General features: G+C 44.9%; 1 protein-coding gene across 7 annotated transcripts in view; it reads right to left on the reverse strand.

The window, feature by feature from the left end:
• Nucleotides 1–20,638, reverse strand: part of LOC107320088 (follistatin-related protein 4) — a 177,360-nt gene that overhangs the window by 92,375 nt on the left and 64,347 nt on the right. The gene's annotated exons all lie outside the window — the stretch shown is intronic.

Consider the following 20,638-nt stretch of genomic DNA (forward strand, 5'->3'; position numbering starts at 1 on the left):
ATCCTCTCTGTGAAAGGTCAGCGGCGAATGTGGCTAAACTGTGATGACAGATCATTAATCCGGTTCCCACAATAATTGCCCTCTTTAAGAATTTTACTGCTGGTTTCTGTGAATTGCAGAGGGATTTTCAGGAGGATCCCTGCCCGATCTGAGCCGAGGCGGATAACACAGCAATGTGGTTAAAACTGAACAAAAACAAAAATCAGGTGATGAAAAGCAGAACTTCCTTTGATGGGAGAACAACCACGACCACAGCTGGCGTGAGCAGCGCTCCACAGAACCCAGTATGGAAGTGGAATGGTCGTTCAGATCCAGGCTAAGCACCAAGCAGGTGAAGACGCACATGCGTAGCTCTATCAAACCTTTTCTGACCTTCTGACCTGCCTATCTCCAAGGAGGGATTCCCCTCCAGACCACCAGCACCACTCAAGACCACCTCCCACCAAAGTGAGCTTCACCAGAGCCAGTTCTCAAAGCCACACTTCACTGCCACCACCACCAAGAGCTGCTGGGAGCAGGGGGCACCACAGAGCCCTTGTGTTTGACAGTTCCCATTTCACCACATTTTATGGCTGTTCCTAAGGCAGTTTGCTAGCACTGGGACAAAATTCAGTGTGGGATATGGGGGCACTGGGCAAAATCAAAGGGATGTGAGAAAGCCTTTTTTCTCCCCCAAGAGTCCATCTTTTCGTATGCTTTATTCAGGCTCCATGTGGCATCATTAGAAGCATCAGAAAAGGGCTAAACTAAAACGTTATGGGATAAAAATCTAGTTATGAGCGTAGCTCCTTAATTCTTGTGCTGTTTACAGCTAAACTGCCTACCAGCAATGGCCCATTTTCATGCATACCAAATGGAAGTGCCTGCATGCCTAAACTGAGCAAACGCTGGCACCTGCAGCACCCGCAGCCCCCCGGTCCATCTGATCTGGCAGAGCGGATGCATACAGGGACAGGAAAATAGAAGGTGACTTCAGTCCTTATAAATCTCAGTTCCTCCAGGCCAATTTTCTGTGGCTATCTTCCTCTCCCTCTGATTGCTCTGTTTTGCACATGTGTGGAGATGCCAAATGAACTTCCCTCCTGCTTTTCCTGAATGGTTGGAAGGAAGGAAAACCCTTCTTTCTCTTCTTGTGAAGGTACATGGACAGACCCCATTCCGAGCGCTCTGCCTGCTAATGAGCAGCTCACTGCATACTGAAAAAGCTGGGTGAGATGCAATGATTGCCTACAACACAGAGACATCTGTGACTCTGGAGCTCCCCCATACACACACACTGATTTTCATGGGCTGGATGCATTGGGTTTGAGCGGAGCCATTTCAGATGAATAAAAATTAACCACATTTTAATCTAACCGGTCACATCAGCCATTTGACTTTTGCTTGTTCAGGGGAATAAACAGCAAGCAAGGCTCTGCAGCAATCATACTGCAGGTAGCTACACTGCAACATCCCTCCAATGCCTGATAATGACACAACAGCATCCTGCTGCCTCTGGAGAGCACCAATCAGCATGACCTCGAGTAGCACTGAGCAAAGAGCGAGCTGAAAGCTTGCAGGCAAAGCTGCTCATGGCACACGCTCCCACTGCTGCACTACCTGCCCATCTGCTCCGCTCATAGCTGAGCCCTCCAAGCCTGAGGAGCACCTCCTTTATTCCTGATGTGAATTTACAAGTTAAGTGAAACTCCGTGGAAGTTCCCACCAGGAGGAGCAGATGTTTGACATCATGCACATTTGCAAATGTTAGCAATCCTTCAGCTGCTACTGCTGAAAAAAATCAATTAACAATAAAGGCTGAAACTTACTGCTTATCTTAGGGATATGTTTCAGTTAATAAGATGTACATTTATCAGATATCCGTATATAATTTAATAGCAACCGGGAGCTCACGGAATATAATCACAGAAATGGGATGGGATATACTACAAAGTGAAAGCATTTAAAATTAGACATTTATGACCTGGGAGAGCAAAAACTCGCCTCAGCATATATTTATTTCAGCATCTCATTTTACAACAAGAAAAAGCACCCATCTACTGCTCTGTGGGCTTTTAAAACACATTCAGAACTTGTAGTATCCGAACATGAGCTAACCACACTATAGACAAGAACTGTCCCAACCTTACCCCACTCTCTCCCAAACATGAGTATCCATCTTGCCCCCAAACACACAGCAGTGTCCCAAGCCAGGGATTGATAGACATTACAGCAGGGCTGTGCTCTTGGCCCTACAGGACATCGCTCCCAAAGAGGCACTCAGGCAGCATTCCCTAAGACTCACTTGGCACAGAGATGTAACTAACAGCAGTGCTTGAGCTGGGAGAATGCTGCTTTTTAAATGGAGAGAGTTGATCTGGTAGGACGTTAATGTTTGAGGAGCATTCCTTTGCTAACATAGAAGCCAAATTTTCTTAAGCAATGAAAAAAATAACAACCATTAATAAGAATTCTCTGCAGCCTTTTGAAGCACCTGGGGGTAAATTCTATGGCACATCCACTTGGGTCACTGAGTTAGGGCAGTTCAGCTCCCTATAGCAACAGCTGGGCAATCAGCAGCTCCCCCCTCAGATCCCCATCCTGCTGCAGCCTCGAGCAGCCTGAAATTCCCATATGGAAAATCTCAGATATCCTGAAATTCAAATGAAACAAATGGGCTTTTATTAAATAAACGACCGCTTCAGCTGCTGATGCTCTGCACCCTGCTGCTTGACATTTTACAGTCCTCCACCTTATTCTTATTAGAGAAAGCAAAATTGGCCAGATTCCTCTGGGATGTAACCAACACTCACTTTCTTTCAGCTGACTGGCACACCTATCAAATATTTCCAGATAGCAAATGTATTATTTTGAAGCTCTAATAAACCTTTAAAACCCTCTGGCACTCATGTAAATCTTACCAATGCTGCTGTTCTCTGAGACATTTACCTTTCTAACCAACTCACTGGCTCCTCTGTTCAGAACTCCATCACTCTGCATTAGAGACCCAGACACCTGGCTGAGCCCCCACAGTGACAAACCTGTGCATGGGATGAGTGGACAAGGCCCTGTGCGACTTCAGGCCGTCCCTGGTAGAGTCAGCAACTTGGGGAGATCCACCAGTTTGGGGCTTTTTTCTTCATTGGGTATTTGTTAAGCAGCTCTCCCAGGGAAGATTCTCTCCCCATAACCACCAGCATTTGGAGGAACAGCTGCTGATGGGACACACTTCCCCACCCTGCACTTGAACCATGAAGTCCCTGAGCTCCTCCTGCTAAGTAATGAAGGACAAGACGATTACAGGAAGCAGAGTATTTATTATTGTTAAGGATGTGTGTAATGGCCTGATAATGATGTGCTGCGGCTGTTGTTCAGCTTGTCATTAGGAGACCTCTAAGGCAACTCATTAGTAGATCGTAATGTACACCCTCCTAAAGGGCACTATGGCAATTATAAAACACCAACTTCTATGTAGGAAAACGCACAGAAGGAGGGAGAAAATACTTCTGGTGTAAAAATAAAACAGTAAAGAGGAGTATAAAGTTTCAAATAAAGCTCTTAAATGATTCCAGCAATGATGGATCAAAGGGCAGCATTTACAGCACAATCATACACTGCTCCAGAAAACAAGAACTCAGGAGAGCCTCCTGTGATGGACAGTCATGGTTCACTGCTTAATTATAGGAATTCCTGACTCAGTCAAGTATTAAATCGGATCCGTTCCATGTGGCAAACAGTGCAAAGGAGGACTCTGATTCCTAGCACAGAAACATGGCCCACTGCCTACAGTACTCAACACAGGCACACCATGACCCGTCCACACCAAAGCAGCTGCAGCACTGCATTATGACCTGAGAGCAGCAAAGGGAAAAATACAAATCTATGTACTGAGTTACAATTTCCAACACAACGCCATGCTGCTCCTCCTGTCCTCCCCCATTACAGCCCAGAAACAATTAGATTTTTATTTCTACTTAGTTAAACTCAGGCACAAGGAGTAAATACAGCAGATCAAGAAACAGAATGAATAAATAACAGCTCACAAATAAACGGGCTGAATTTCAGGGATGAACACTCCTGTTTCTATATGGGACTTTTTATTTTTTCTCCCTTAAGTGCTGCAATGATAGATGATGAATGGGACAGCATCTGAGCACTGGAAGTGCTCTGCTGCTGACAACGCAAATAACCCTTCTGCGATCCAGGGTACCAATTGTGGAGTAGATCTGCTGGAGGCCTGTCAAGATAACAACATCCCTGCTCCGAACCGTCAGCAGCGGGATTTTTCATTATATGTGTCACTAAAGTACAGAGGGAAGCTTCTTACTGTAAAAATAAGAGGATGAAAACATGTTTTTCCTGAAGATTTTCAACACCAAGAGTGACAGATATTCCGGGGTAAAGCACGAGTGACAAATCGCTGTGTTGTGATCTGCAGAAGCGCTGCACTGAGCCTGTGCTGGGAGGGAACGAGCACGGGTTTAGGGCTGGGATTCCAGCAGTGATGGTTCCAGGAAGCTGCCTGCCAGGTGGCAGCAGTTTGGGCCTTCTGTCCTTGTCCCTCAGCTTGTGCTGTGCTCTCCAAAACCCACCAAAGAAAGGGGCTCCACAGATTTCCCTTCAGAACTCGGATGAAGATTTCCTCTCCCATGGCAAACCTGCAGTCCCTGCTGCACAGGATGTGGGCACCCCAATGGTACATTGCATTCAGGGCAAGAAAGGAAAGGGAACAGAAGGAAAGGCATTCAAAGCCAGGCTGGATGTGGCTCTGGGCTGCCTAGTCTGGTGGTTGGCAACCCTGAACATAGCAGGGGGGTTGTAACTGGATGATCATTGTGTGATCCTTTTAAACCCAGGCCATCCTATGGTTCTATGATAGCACATTGCCACACCCTGCCAAAAGGAAGAGCTGAAGCCAGTTACACGAGACTATTCCAAATGCAGTTGCTTTCAAACGTAATTGCCATCTTAATACTTTCCTGCCCAAATGGCACTACAACAAACAGACCTGACTACAGGAGTGAAATTGTTCCATACACCACATCTCTGTTCCACACTTCTAACACTCTGAATTTGAGGCACATGAAATACAGCACAAGTGACAGCTAGTGGATACACCTCCTGTACCTCCCAGCAGCCTGCTGCCCCATGACCTCTCACACCCTCCCCAAGCTGTGTTTGAGCAGCAAAAGGCATCACTGTGCCCTGCTGTGCTCACCAGGATGCTGCTCTGTCCCTGAGGGTGCTGCTGCCTCGCTGTGCTGCACCATGGAGATGCTGCTGGGGTAACGCAAGGTAAGCAAGGCTCGCTGAAAATGTGATGTGATTGAGTTTGATGTAAGAAAGCTCTTCCATTGCAGCACGTTCCATAAGATATGAAGACATATTGATAACAAGGCTACTTCCCCAGTGAAAACTGTTTCTAACCATCTCAGGACTTTGCTAAACTCACCTGCAAGTGTGAAAAACTGTACATTAATGAAAGAGTTCGATTGGTTTATGTGAAGTCCTGCACCAATACTTCTCCCCTCATTTTCAGCAGTGCATGACATTCAGCAGCTCTGGAAGATGGGTGAAGGTTTCTGCTCTATGAGGCACACCAAGGAATGTAACATCATTTAGTAGCAGCAGGGTCAGGCCCTCGGTCACGTTAGGTCGCTCTCACACACCATGTGGTTTTGTGATGCACAATGCAAGATGTATTGGAATAGATTTCAGTTAAACCATTTGCAAAATGAGATAAAGTAAAACAGGGATTCAGTGTTTAAGCTCTAATTAAGAATTTAGCCAAAGCACAAAGCAGGCAATGGGCACAAGTGGCACTGCTAGCCCTGATCCTTGCACAGTACTGCCTATCTTAGAAGCATCTCCAAACCACAGCCAGGCACGTTAAAACTGCACGGACTTCGTAGCCTGCCATATTGTTATGGCTTTGCACTTAAAGCAAATTAAAGGTAACTCTGTTAATGCTGCAATTTCAGGGCAATGGCATTTTCCTCCCATGGGAAAAAAAAGCAGAAGATTCAGCTCATACTGGATAGCTTTGTCTGCATCCAGCTTCACAGAAATAAATTAACCTCTCCCTCTCCCACTGCTGGTTGATATCATATCTGATAAGCAGTGGGCAGTCCCAGTGCTGGCTATGAGTTCCCATGAAGTAAAGTATCCCTTTGGGTTTCGATACAGTTTTGTTATTATTTTAAATCTATCAGCAGCTGAACATTTGAAAACTTTCAGGACTAATATTCTACACTTTTATGCTTCCGAAGCTTGGATATGTGATATTGCAAAATGTTTTGATTTGTGGTCAGTCAAGCAGAAAATGCATCTACGACTGTCAGACGCATCTATTTTAAGCCGTGACAAAACATTATATTGCTATCTAACGTAAGGCAGCATCTTGTCATCCTGATGATGCCAGCCCAGAGCCCATCGGCCCAGCTCATACTTCTGAGTTACTGCGAGTGACCCACATAGGAAATGTGATGGTGGCATTCCTGGGGAGATTTGTAGCAGCAGTGTAACCCTGTCACATTTTAAATGAAAGAAATGTAGAAAAGATTGCATACCCAGAGCAATGGGAAAGGGAACAGAAGGTCAGCAGCCACTCAGCCGGTGCTGCCTGCAATGTCTGTATGGTACTGGCATACAGAGGAACTACAGAAATGCATTCTCACCCAGTCGGTTCTTTGCAAATCACTGTGCCCAGCATTTCTGATCCTGTCTATCTTCCCAGAGAAAACAACCAACATATGTCAAGGCCCCGCACAAACCAGCAAACATCAGCAGGGCAACATTTTTTATGACGCTCATTAAATTTTGATCATCCTTCCCGGCCATACACAAAGATTGCTCTTTGGCTAACATCCCCGCTCCCCAGGTCACCATCTTAAACTGTGTTATTTACTGCCTCTGGCTTCCAGTTCACTCACTGAAACTTATCTGCTCATAATCACAATTAGATTACTGCCCAACAGTTCAAGGTCATCCACACATGACCACATTTAATGGCAACCATTTACATTACGAGGAAGAACGACTCATCCTGCTGTGGAGTAAAACTCTGTGCCTTGTACCAAACAGGTCATGCAACAAAGCCATGGATGGCCACTTCAGCCTTGCAAACTATCACATTATGAACGCATCATACAACAGAAGGGTAAAACTGGTCACTGAGCTCTGTGCCAGGGGATGCCCTGATGCTCCTTCCTTTGGTCTCAGGGAGAGACGAGGTGCCCCAGGCAGCAGGATGAGTTGCACAAACCCATAGGGAACAGAGGAAGCCTAAATAGCCAGCATGTAACCCTTTAAACACTTCTCACTAAGCAAAATGAATACTCTCCTCTTTAGATGCCAGATCAGGTTTGTGTTTCGCATTTCAGTCACTGAGGAAGCATTCACCACTACTGGTTCCCCATGGCTGATTGATGCAAAGTGTTAATGGCCTTATTGATAGAGCTCCATGGGAACCATGTCCCTTCCCCCGCCATCTCCCTCCCACCTGACTCTTCTCCCTTTCCATCCATATGCTCCATTTGTAGGAAGCCTTAAGTATTGAATTCTGCAAGAAACCAGCCCAGAAGGTTTATGGGATGGAGAGCTGGCACAGCCCGATCCTGCTGAGGTACAGCCTCGCTCTGCCACGTGTTACCAGGAATTTTTGTCTTGTGAGCTTTGTGGCATACTGTCATAACTGCTTTCCTAGAGATATTCAAATGTCAAAACAGTTCCCCTGCTTCTATTCATTGAGTTTCAAAAAAAAATTAAGTGTTCATGTCAGACAGGAGAACTCCAGTTTTCTTAAAATGCCTTTTAACCCAGAACGTGAAGCCTGAAATTCATAAAATCGGTGTTAGAGGACAAGGAGACCCTGAAATCCGATTATTTGCCCAGGTTTAATGTATTAACACCTCAAAGGACCTTTACAAAAGGTTTATTGGACAGGGGTATGTTCCAAGAGCATGTGCATCCCATGGAGGGATGTAAGGAAAGGAAAATATTAGTACAAGGACATTTGGCTAATGCCGTATTCCTGGGGACTTCACTTCCCACATGCTCACCCTCTGTGTAGCTGCCAGGAAAGGATGTAATAAAGACCAGAGAAGAACCTGAGACAATACATGAATAGCACAGCTGAAAGTGATGGTAACAGCACATTTAAACAACACCTGGAAGAAGTATTTGCAAGTGGGGAACCTTCAGGCCATAAAGGAATGACTGCAGCCATAGTACTTCCTTTAAGGAGTGAGATGCTACATAACCACAACTGCAGAAGGCTTGAAGAGAAGAATACTGACAGATTACAGCTATTGCTAGGAAAGGACGCCACCAACAGCCTCCTCCATCATCCCACCATGATGGCTCTGCTGTTATAGAGCCTCAAAGCTTATAGAGACTACAATGGTACATACAGAATGGGAACCATCCACAACATAAGGCAAACTCCTTAACACCACTGTCCTTTTTGTGGCATTGTTAATGATAACATCAGATGCTATTAACAAAGCTAATCTTCAAGCCCCACGTTCAGCAGCTATTGCACATCTCCACCCCAGTCTAATAGTCATCGAGTAGAAATGAGCTTCACATTATCCAAAACTCAAACCAAGGGCTTTTGGGAGGCAGAGTGGGGAGGAGGGTCTGGGACCAACTTTTAATTGTACATTTTACAAGCCGCTGCTAAACCTCTTCCTAATTACACAACCATGGCCATGAATACTACTGCTCAAAAACCCCACTGCCTGCATCTGTAGGAAAGTCACTCTTCCCCTGGGGAGCAGACATTACCAACATGTCCTCATCTGCATACAAAGTCCTCTCAGCCCACTTCAAATTACGCAGATTGGAAAACACTGTAACAACTGCCTTTATGAGACTTCAGTTGAAGGTTTTCGTGACTACTAAACTTATGAAAATTAAATAAACAGCTGCATCTGTTGCGAGCCTAGGAAATACACTGATCTGCATCAGTAGGAATACTTTTACTCCTTCCAACTTTAGACGTGGAGCTGAATTAAAAGGCCCTCAAACGCAGATTGCAACTCAGACAAGGACATCCAATGACACAATTCCTCTTGCCCATTAAGGGCCAGCAGCTCAGGGGAGCACCAATTTACAACCTACAAACTCAGAAACACTTCAGCCTAAACTCTCCTGGGGCAGCGCACTGCTCAGCAGGGCACGCACACCATGCTGATGGCTTTAGATGACTGCATGCACATGGACACAGAGCTGCAATATGGGTCTGAGCTGCCAGGGCACAGAGGAGCTGTTTGCTGCCTAGTGCAGTGCTGGCATGCTTGGTGCCATAAATTGCACCCTCCACTGCAGTAGCTGGCTGCTGTATCCCTAACAGGTGCAAAGCTTCAGATATACACCTGCTTCTGCAGTGAGCATCCTCTGCACATGGAGCTTAAACTCAGAAAAATCAATATTAAAAAAAATAAATCTCTTAGGAATGGAGTAATATTGCAAGTTTGTCCTCTCTTAATCATCATATGGTTTGGGTTGGGAGGGACTTTAAAGACCACCTCGCTCCAAGGAAACCAGGAAAGGAAATATCAATATCTGCTATGGCAAAAAAAAAGGCATCTCAGGAGTCAAAGCTGGGACTTCTCAAAACATCCTCTGTACCTGTTTAGCACTAGCTTAGTTTTGTGGGGTTTTTACCCTTTTTCTCTGCAGTCCATATACAGCATTCTTCAGTGGGGTCCATCTCTTCACAGCTCACCCAAGCCTGCAGCTGTGCTCAGTAAGGAGAACTGGCCACACCATCACCCTTCTGGCCTTGAAGCCTGCGATACCAGCCATGACTGCATGTTGGCAGAAAGACTGTTTACATGCAACTCTCATTATGTTAATGCACAGTAGAAAACAAAAACCCTTTCATTAAAATAAGTAATTAAGAGCTCTTTGTAAACACTGGAGGAAAAATAGAACATCATTTTGAAGTCAGAGGTTTTGCTTCTGTGGATCAAAAAGTCTCTCCTTTGGCAACTTCCCAGCACACTCATTCATCAGCTGTTAAAAATATACTGTGAAACCCAAAATGAAATGAATCACATCTAGAACCAGTTTGCACAGGATTCTGTTTTCTAAACAGTGTTAAATTCAAATCTGGGTCTTGAAAAGACAATATCAGCACATTAAATTTGATAGAAAAATGAGAAGTGGCTTTACTCATGTCATGCTTACTGGCTGTATACCCTTACCGAAATAGCTGCAATTAGAGCCCTTCAATAACTTAATGGAGCTAAATTTGTGATTTGGATCACGAATTTAAACCTAAATGATAAGTAAATGCAAAGGCAAAGCGCTTCAGTGAGTAACTACCCTGCAGGCAGACAGCAATGCCATGAAGAGGAGTGCTCTGAGCCCAGCCCAGTGACGCCCGCTTGGACCAGACGGGCAACGTGCTGCTCTTCTGGAAAATCTATTGCTTATTGATTCCTCTTTAGTGCACTTATTCAGACATAAACATGCTAGCTTGTAATATCTACCCAACGCAAACAGTTCATCAAGCTGTATTTGTGACTGCAGGTTGTGCTCTATTTATCTCACCTTCAAGCTTCACAGGTGCATAAAACCATCATTTATCTGATACTGAGGGCAGCACAGAAGATCCAGCTCAACGGGGTGAGCTCCATTAGTGTTACCAGTCCTCTTTATGATGCTCAGGTAAGCAAGTGGCAATGCTCCACAACAGGCTAAGTCTCCCCTCTCATCCTCCCCAGCATCACTGAGCAGGCTCAAATGCTGAGGATGAGATTGATACCACAGTGCAGCACTGGGACCTACAGCTGTGCTTGTGCAATGAGTGACAGGGTGTTTTTTCAGTAACACCAGCCTGCTCCTTTTGTGACTTCCTAACGGGACTGCAACTCCACACATCCCCTCTGAGTACTTGGTTTGGAGCTAGGACTACAGCAAGAAGTACAAGGGAAGCAGCTGATAGCAGCAGCAGTTTTTACATAAAGATCAGGAGCATTTAATCCACCTGTGAAGAAATCTTCAGCAAAGTCTACTATTCTTCCACCATTATTTCAAAATCAACAGCATTTCTTTTATCTGGGCAATGAATAAGGAGCCATGCAAACATTCACAGCCACCCTTTCTGACCTCCAAAGCCAAGCAGCCATTAAAGGAAATCAGATGCTTTCTTCCAGCATGCTGGCAGGTGGGGGGCTGAGCTACCAGAGGGCAAACAGCCACAGCTGACAGCTCTGAACTGACCCATCCTTCTGGAAGGAGGTTGATAGCACAGGTAGAAACAACAACTCTCACATGAAAGTGCAAGGAAGAAGGAGCAATACAAGTAACTACAATAGGATGAAATAACTATTACACCAGGGCCCACACCATTCAAATGAATGGTGTATGAGTGAAGCAGATGATATCCTCCTTACAGATGGGCAATTTCTTCATTAAAACAAGCAAAGATGATACCTTCACTGTCAGAGACAGTGACACATTCCCTCGCAGCACAGAAAGCCAACTGTAGCCCGGGCTGCTCCAACAGCTACTCCAAACATGCTACAGAGGACAGGCAATCACCAATACCACTCTACAAAAGGCATTCAGTTTTTGCAAACCGTGTTTAAATTACCCACAATATCAGGAAGGTGTTTAGGACTACCCTACCTCTGGCCATTGAGAAGCTCCACCATGAGGTCTCAGCAATCTGAGTCCCGCCGAGTCAGCACTGAGACTACTGCCTCAAAGCTGATGCTTGAGCTGGTTTCTTCCCTGGCAAAGTATTCAGACAAGAAGCATGAAGGATATGCATGTGTTTAGTTTCCATATCAGCATGTCATTACCCTGTGAGCACAAGGAGCCAGCTACTGCTTTGTTTTTCATTTAATCCAGAGCTCCCATCAATAGCCCGATCTATCTGCAGAACCAGAAGGTAGCGGAGGGTCGGCCAGGGCCAGCACTGCACCTCTCCCATTGATTAATCTATTCATGGGATTTGGAAGGGAAAGTCATGCAGATGGAGCAGAAAAAGCATGGCTGTGGTTTAGTTAGAAAGCTGTTATTTTGTAAATGGCTGCAACACCAAGAGGCAAAAGCAAACCTTACTTGATCAAAGAACCAAAAGCAGTGCTACCACGGCCATTAGCTCTGTATTTGAGATCTCAATGTATTCACAACAGCCTATCATTCTCGCAGGGATTACACGGGTAGACTTTAGGTTTGCAAAATTTGGGATACTCAAGAGGTATCTTACTTAAAAATAAATCAGATTGAAGATCTTCCCAGAACTTCCCATTCACCAAATGCAGCCACAGGTCAGCACTGCTTTGCTCAAGGGACCCTCACTTTGCTATGAACGCTGGCACTGCTGGGTTGGGAGCTATGCTGGACACATGCTAATGGTGCAGTGTTTCAAAGACAAATTAGGGTCTTCCACCTGGCAACCCTGTAACCGGTGTATCTTACAGCACACAGAGCATCCAAAAAGCTTTAATTTTACTCAGCTTCAACACTTGTATTCCAAGAATGCATGTCTCTTTAATAAAACTAGCTTCATGCAAAATGGATGATAATTACTTGAGGGGCATTTTGCCCCCTTTTCTGAATGCTAATGTTGTGTTTCCTGGTTTAAACAACTAAGGCAGCTCAAGGCAGAACACAGCTAGAGATAAGGAGCCATTCCGAGCATACCCTGAATTTTCAATGTAGTATTTTAATTAATATATGAATAGTAATTGTGTTCAAAGCTTTTAAAATAAAACGATAGCTGTTTATTAACAAGGTGATTATGTTACAAATAAAAATATCACCAGACTTCTGACATTAAGCATGAATTTCACCAAATAAAACCCATGTCTGAAAGGAAAAAAGTTGTCAAATTCTCCCGCTGTCACCAAACTTCTTACAAAGTCAAGGCCGCATCAAGTGCTCTACAATAAAATCTTTCTGAAACGCTGTTTTGCTAATAAAGGCAACACTGAAATTGTATCCTCTGTGTGTCAATGAAGAAGCAAAGCTCTACAAGGCAAGATTCTCCTTTCTTCTTAAAAACCATTGAAAGTCACTTCTGAGACACCTTTCCATTCTGATTCCACAATGAACCATGGCGAGCCAACCTGCCCCAAGCACAGCTCCGGCACTAAGAGGCACAGATAGTTCTGGGCCTCATGATTCTTTGACCCCAGACAAATTAAGAGTTGCATTATAACAGAATTCTGTTTGGAGACAGCAAACAAAAGCCATGCCTTACATTTGGCTAAATGAAATCATGGAAGGTGATGTATCAGCAGTTGGGATGGTGATAAAAAGACCACAATGGAGACATATGGCGCAGACAGTCCATGCAGGAGCTCACAGTCTGCTGCCAATGTCCCTGCCCACTGGGGCTGCTTTGCTTGCCAATGCTGAGAGCTACTTTACTAATGCTGCCACTCTGGGGTTATTACACTTCAAAGACACGATGACAAGACTCAAGTAAAACAGCCTGCAAGCCCTGCCCACCAATATAAATGCGTTTAACTTAAAAACATAGTTGTATTGATCCCGCAGCAGCTTTCTCTCTGACATTAGCAGGAGCTCTACGCTTGTCTCACAGGGACCAGAGCATCATCTGTGCCCTTTTCATTTGGATAGGTCTTTATTCAATTAGACCCACAAGCCCGGGAACAACCTTTCTCATTTTGTAATATGCTGAAAGCAGAGCATTTGATCTGACGCAGTCTGAATGTTCTCCTAAGCAGAGCAGCAGGTAGGAATTACGTCTTAATTGCAGTATCTCTCCTCAACACACAGCAAGACAAATCCTTCTTACCAAAAGGTTTATTTTTGTTGGCTGTCTTGAGACGGCTCATTATAAGCGATCACCAGATGTCACCAATTCTTCATAAGCATACAATGGAAAGAACATATTTCCTGCAAAAATCCCTTGCAACTGTCAGCTGAAGTGCAACAAGAGATTCAAATGTACCATTCCTGAGTACTTTAAGCTGCAGTGTATTACCCCTTGCTCTATCAATTATCTAAGACACACCTACTGAAATATGAAAGTTGCATTCTTATTGCTCCTACACTCACAAGCCCTTGTGAAGAGAATCACAGAATGGCCTGGGTTGAAAAGGCCCACAGTGCTCATCCAGTTCCAAACCCCTGCTATGTGCAGGGTCACCAACCAGCAGCCCAGGCTGCTCAGAGCCACATCCAGCCTGGCCTTGAATGCCTGCAGGGATGGGGCATCCACAGCCTCCCTGGGCAACCTGTTCCAGTGCGTCACCACCCTCTGGGTGAAAAACTTCTTCCTAAGATCCAACCTAAACCTCCCCCCTCCTCCTGTCGCAGTTTAAAACCATTCCCCCTTCTCCTATCACTATCAACCCTCATAAACAGACTTGCCTCCTCCTGCTTATACACCCCTATTAAATATTGGAAGGCCACAGTGAGGTCTCCCCAAAGTCCTATTCCACCCCAGCATCCAAGAGGACCAAGAGTTGCCCAGCCCAGGGCTGGTGCTCAGCACTGTGCAGCCCCCAGCAGCCAAACCCAGCAGTCCCCAAGCTGCCATGTTTCGAGTCAGCAAAGCAGAATGGCAGCTGAAATGTGGCCATGTTCTTCCATGTCAATTTAAAGGAAATGTTTAAAAGTAGGGTCAAAAACCAACAACAAACAAGCTTGTTACCTAGAGCCATGTGTTTCACCAGGGGAATTCCTTGGGATGACAGCATCTAGCTGAAGGTTGTACCCTGCAAACCTCCAGTGTGAGCTGAGCTCAGCAGACCCAGAACCTGCAGTTCTCCCATCACAACAGGCTGAAGTGTTCTCTGTGAGGCAGCAGACTGGGGGGTATTTTCAACTCCTAATTTCCACAGGCAAATTCAATCAAGGAGTCTTCCTAAGGTAAATGATACGCTACAGTTGCCATAACGCTTTCCCCATTTTCAGTAGACTCTATCTCAAATCAAATTTGGTCACTTTGTTCTCATTATCAACACAGTGAAGTGTTTGAATGACTGTCATCCAAAATATATTAGACCGTATCTCTCTCATCCTTCACACACAGGTATGCAATCCGGTGCTCTGAGCATCTAATCTACTTTTTACCTCTGGGCTGCTTCAAGAGAAAAATATTCTGTGCACAATCTGTGTATTGCTACTTGCAGATCTGTCAGTTATATTTATTTTACAAGCAGTTTAAGGCACGATGTGAACTGAATTGATGGAAAGATTTTACAACAAGCTACCAGCACTGTAAGAAGCACACAGCACCAATGTGCTCCCCCCATCCTCACTGATTCCCACTCCCAGTGCCCACAGTGAGAGCAGCCATGGCTCCAGCTGCCCCCTTCCAACATGCAGCCCCTTGCTTTGCTTATAAGGCATGCCTAGAGTATGCATGCACAGGTACAAGATACACCAGTTTGAGCTGAGAAAGCATTCACGCATCTGCAAAATTTAGGAATCACTATTAGTGACTGTGATTTCCTTTTGACCAAACTCCCCCGAGATGCCTGGGCTCCTGCCAAATAATTCCACTTCTGCAGAGGCTGATTTGGGATAAGCCTCCATCATCAATTGGCAAAGCTTCGTTGTCATGCTGAGGCTTACAGAGGAATTATCACCACCTGCCTGAGCTCACAGTGAGGGTTGCATCAATTCCACTGCGCATCTATGGAAGCTCCTCCCCTCCTCCCCTTGCAGCCTTAGGACCAAACACACTTGGTCTCACTACAGCTTTGCTGCCAGCCTCAGCACCCTGTACTCCCACCCCAAACACAGGGAAAACACTTGGCAAATTGCTTTAGCTTAGGCTGTGACCCACGGACACTATTTTATGGTAACAACTGGATCTGAGAAGAATGAGAAAGACTGCTTTCAGCTGTGGGATGTGAGCAATTAAACCAGAATCCATTAAAATGACAAGGCATTAGATAGAGTGCATGACCCTGTAAAGTTACTTTGTATTAGAAATATATTTGGCTACTTCTACATGTGAACCTGGTCTGATGATAAAGATTTATCTACTTAATATTATGGGATTTCTGCAGCCATGACCGTTAAAAGCAGCTACTTATAAATGTAAATTTGAGAACAAGACCCAAACACGCTTTACACAAATGCACATATTTGCACTTCATCCCACAAGTTACATTTACATCCACTTTTTCGTCTATTTATTGCAGTGCAATTTGCAAAAGCGCTGACAATTAAGCCTTAATCCAGCCACAATAAAAACGCAAAAGCATTTATATAAAAAGCAAAGAAAATTAAATCATGACTTCAACTAAAGTTGTAGTAGGCCCCAAAAGCCCAAGAACCGTGAAAATCCTTCCTTGTTATGGCACATAAAAGCATATTCATTCATAATGCCTCACCCCCCACTGACTCCATAGTGCACTTAAACTTCATGATCATAACCAGCACCTGCAAAACTTACAAAGGTTCTATATAAAGCCTAGGGTGCCATCAGTGGCAAAGAAAACCAGCATTATATCACAGAATCATTAAGGCTGGAAAAGACCTCAGTGATCATCAAGCACATCCAAGCAACCCACCACGCCCACTCACAGAATCACATTGCATTTTGCCTATGTTACCATCATTTCCTACCTGAAAAGTCTGCACAGAGCAGGTGTGAGGCCATAGTATTTAAGGATGTCCCCAACAGATGGCAGAAATGTGGGAAAACTGCCAGTGTTTGCAGAAGCTGGAGAGCAAAGCTTTGGAAAGCTCTTTGGAAGCTATTAGCATCTTCATTTGAAACTGCTGCATACAGAAATCGCACAAAGGGTGCAATAAAGGCACAAGCCTTGTGAGCAAACTTTTTAACTCATGGAGGAAAGTGTTTGGTTAAGGCAATAAATAAGACATGTTGAGCAGCAAATTTTGCAGGGTTAACTTGATGCAAGCGCTCCTGTACTCACTGGTATAAAACCAATTCTCAATTCTGTTTTATGCTCTTTAAACATTTTATTTTGTTTTAAAATGACAGACTTGATTACCAAGATATTAAATTACAGAGATGCTCCGAGGGGAAACTGCTTCATAAAAATAAAATTAGAAGGCATGAGTTACTTCCCTTCGTAAACTTCTCCATTTTCTATTGCTTAAGAGGGATTTAATACTGTATTGAAATTCTGAGTGTCAATACTTCACCTGAACAGTTTCCCAGCTGTAAATTCCCACAAATGATCCCTGTGTAGTTAAGGATTAAAAACTTCTCTTGCAGTAATAAGTAAGGACAGAGTGCTGATGAAGACCCTACCTCAGCTCTGATCAATCAGTGCCAGGCTAACTTTAGTCATCTGTGTGTTCATGTCCAGAATTCAACATTGGGTATTTTCATCAAACAATTATTGGAAGTGAGGGGGACAGCCCAGAAAGACAGGTTGAGTTACTCCAAATGCACCCTGCGATGGAATTCCCTGTGGAGGGGATGGAGGCTGAGGAGACCTATGGAGGATGCCAAGAACCCCAAGAACCTACGAAGGGGACAATGCCCATGTGGGACACGTCTCCCCTACCAAAAAAACTACAAAAGAACACACCAGGTCTCCTCCCTGCCCCTCTTGTTGCATTGAGGAGCAGTGCAAAGCAAGGACCAAAGATCAAAGATAACTGTAAACTGCCAGCAGAAATATAACTGCAATAAACCACCAGCTAATATCTCGTTCTGAGCTTTTTGTGATGGAACACTCGGGTTTTCCCCCCCCTGTAGCAAATATCAAGCCAAACACAGGAATAACAGAAACACTGAGAGCAGCGCTTTTGGAAGTGCTCAGAAGTTTCCTCGCTCTGCATTATTTACCACTGATCTCAGAGCAGAAGATTGGTGTCAATATTAGGAGATTTTTAAAGCCCTTAAATGTCACACATTAAGGCAGGTGCTAGCATGGCTCCCAGAGACACGCACAGCTGCATACAGCAGAGAGGCAGGACTTGCATCAAACCACCACGTGATCCATCTTACTATTTCTCAGCATCTGAAATCTCTCAGAAGGGACACAACTCACTTTGGCTCTGCTGTAAACAGTATCTGCTCACTAACACTGAGCCTGAGACTGAGTTGAAACTTTATTTCTTCAACAGCTTAAAGTACTTTCTTCCATACATGAAGCTTGCTGTTTTTTCCCCATTGATCAGAGCGGGCATTTTCAGATGTTCATCTCCTCCACTCAGAAGCACTGCAGGATGCTGACCCACCCAATGCTATGAGTGCTGCCCTGCACTGCAGGGCTCCTTATCCCAGATTAGATCTGCAGCTTCTTAACTTTCCCAAAGGAAAAAGAACACAGCAGCTCACTGACTGGCACCAGGAGCACGAGAGCACTTGTTGGGTGACCAGAAGCAGGAGAAAAGCTTAAGTAAGTGGCAAAAAACATGCCTGTTTAAAACCAAGAACAGATTTTGTGCTCCCAAGACTGAAACACCTCTTAAAGCATTCTGGCAGGTGCAGCTTTCAGCTGCTTTCTGAGCCAATGAACACCATGAGACAACATTAAGAAAATATCAGTAAATAGGTTAAAGATATATTTAGAGATGTGGCAATTCTACCTGATTGCTTTGAAATGTCAGAGCTCTCCCAGTTCCATGTAGAGGACAACAGCTTTTCCCAGAGCCTTTCTGAGGAGCAAGGAGGCAAGGCTCAGGGATTCCAGGCAGCTACGTGACTGCTGGATGCACTTTTGGATAACTGGTGGTATTTTACATGTGCTATAGTCAGGAAAAATAAGTGGTATTGCTTTATTTGCAGAGCTTAGACTACCAGAGATAAGGCAGCACAGGTCAGTTGCCATTACAAACGAGAGCCACCCTTACGACCCCAACAGCAGCAAACAGGGTAAGAAGCAGTTCTTAAATGTTTCTCCAACTCTTTCTCTGTTTTGAAACCTACAAAACAAAGGCGAATGCAATAAAGTGTAAAGGAGACAAGATATGACCTCTGCTGATTCAGAGCAGGTGCTCTGCAGCAAAACTGAAAGGGAAAAAATGAGCCATATGTCCATGCAACACAGGGAAAGGCAGTGCAGAAAAGAAAGTGTTCCCAAAACTACAGTCAGTAATTTCTGTCCAATAGGAAAATGCTGTCAGTCTAAGAAATTGACTGAATGCACCTTGAAATAAAGGCCCAGCTGGAAGAGCCTGGCAGAACCAAGTTGTTCAGGTGCAGAAGAGCCCAAGGAATTGGCAGGAACTGATGAGCCCAAAAACCACAACCTGTCTGTGTTTCTAAAGTGACCCCAAAGTAACCATGCTCCAATCTGTACTGACTCGTTATGTAAAATAAAACTAAGCTGAATGCCAGTTGGGATTCCAAAATGCCTTCAATTACCTGCAGGTTCTGTTCCAGCATCGGTGCGGCCAAAACCTCACAGGCCCAGTAGGGCTGGGGTTTCCATCCTAACAGCCTTTTACCTCCTTGACTCTATACAGCCTCAGCAAGATTTTCTGCTCTCTGTTTGGCTCTAACAAGCAATTCTATTATTAAAATGAAACAAAATGTGTCTGGGAGAGCTAAACATTTTCCGTGAAGCCCTGTATTACTGTGATGCCCAATTACAAGTGTGAGGCAGATGTCTGCCAGGTGTGCTGACACCTCATATGTGTGCTGGACATGGGGCTCCAGCCCAGTGCAACCTGGGGTGCCCCAGATCCCAGCACTCCTGCTGATCAATTATATACACCAAAAAACAGCCACATCTCCCTCCTGCCTACAGCAGAGTCAAGGATGAAGTCTGATGATTATCACCATATGGAACAAGTGGGGAAGTTAGAGGAACTCATGGGTGGAGATGTGCAGCACTGTGACCTCCCCATCCCTGGTAGTGCCCATCTCAAGGCATCACTGCAGTGGTTTTCCTTCAGCCTGAATTACACCTCAGGACAGAAGAGCCCAGCAGAAGGCAGAGCCTAGCAAAACCCATCACATGGCAAGGGGCACCCGAAACAGAGATCTCTTCATACTTCTAAGTCCTCCCATCACTAAAGCCCAAGCACAGCTCTGATCCAAAACAAAAGCAAAATATCAGAGGTTCCTGAGAACCCACAAGCACTTTGCTAAGGCATTTTACCTGTAAGGCACCCAGCTGCTGTGCTGGGGGACCACTTCATGCAGCTGATCCTGCCACCCATCAGCCTTTGACATGGCTTGAGAATCCCATTTCCTAATGAGACTTGCTCTAATTGGCCAAGCAGCTCCTCTCAGAGGAGCTGAGACAGAGCTCCTGCAGCAAACACAAAGCTAAACCCCATTTTCCACAAATAGCCAGGAACATTTGCTCACTGGCAACACGCCTGTTAGTAAACCAATTTGCTAAAATATTCATGAATAGCAAACGAAAGGGCCACAGATTCAGCCAAAGTGATTATAGGCAAAATTAAAATAAAATATTCACCGCAAATGTTTTTGCAGCATTTCCTCCAGATTTATTGAGGGGGGGGGGAGGGGGAAGTCAACCAAATCATACTAATGCCAAACATCTCAGCAGAGGGAGAGTAGGGATGGAGGGAGCTGCGCCATGTAAGCAGGGCATCACAGTGTCCCTAACCCTGCAGGAGGAACCAGGGCTAGGACTGCTGGGCCAGCAACAGAGAGGTGATGACACTGCCCAGCCAAGTGCTGCCTGAGCTCTGACTGCAAGACAAAAGCTCTGCGTGTATTCTGGATGCAATCAAATTCTGTCCCATGGGGCTTTTT

The sequence above is a fragment of the Coturnix japonica genome, chromosome 18 (assembly GCF_054131305.1).
Source record: "Coturnix japonica strain WE chromosome 18, WE-NBRP24, whole genome shotgun sequence".
In the NCBI taxonomy this organism is placed as follows: domain Eukaryota; kingdom Metazoa; phylum Chordata; class Aves; order Galliformes; family Phasianidae; genus Coturnix; species Coturnix japonica.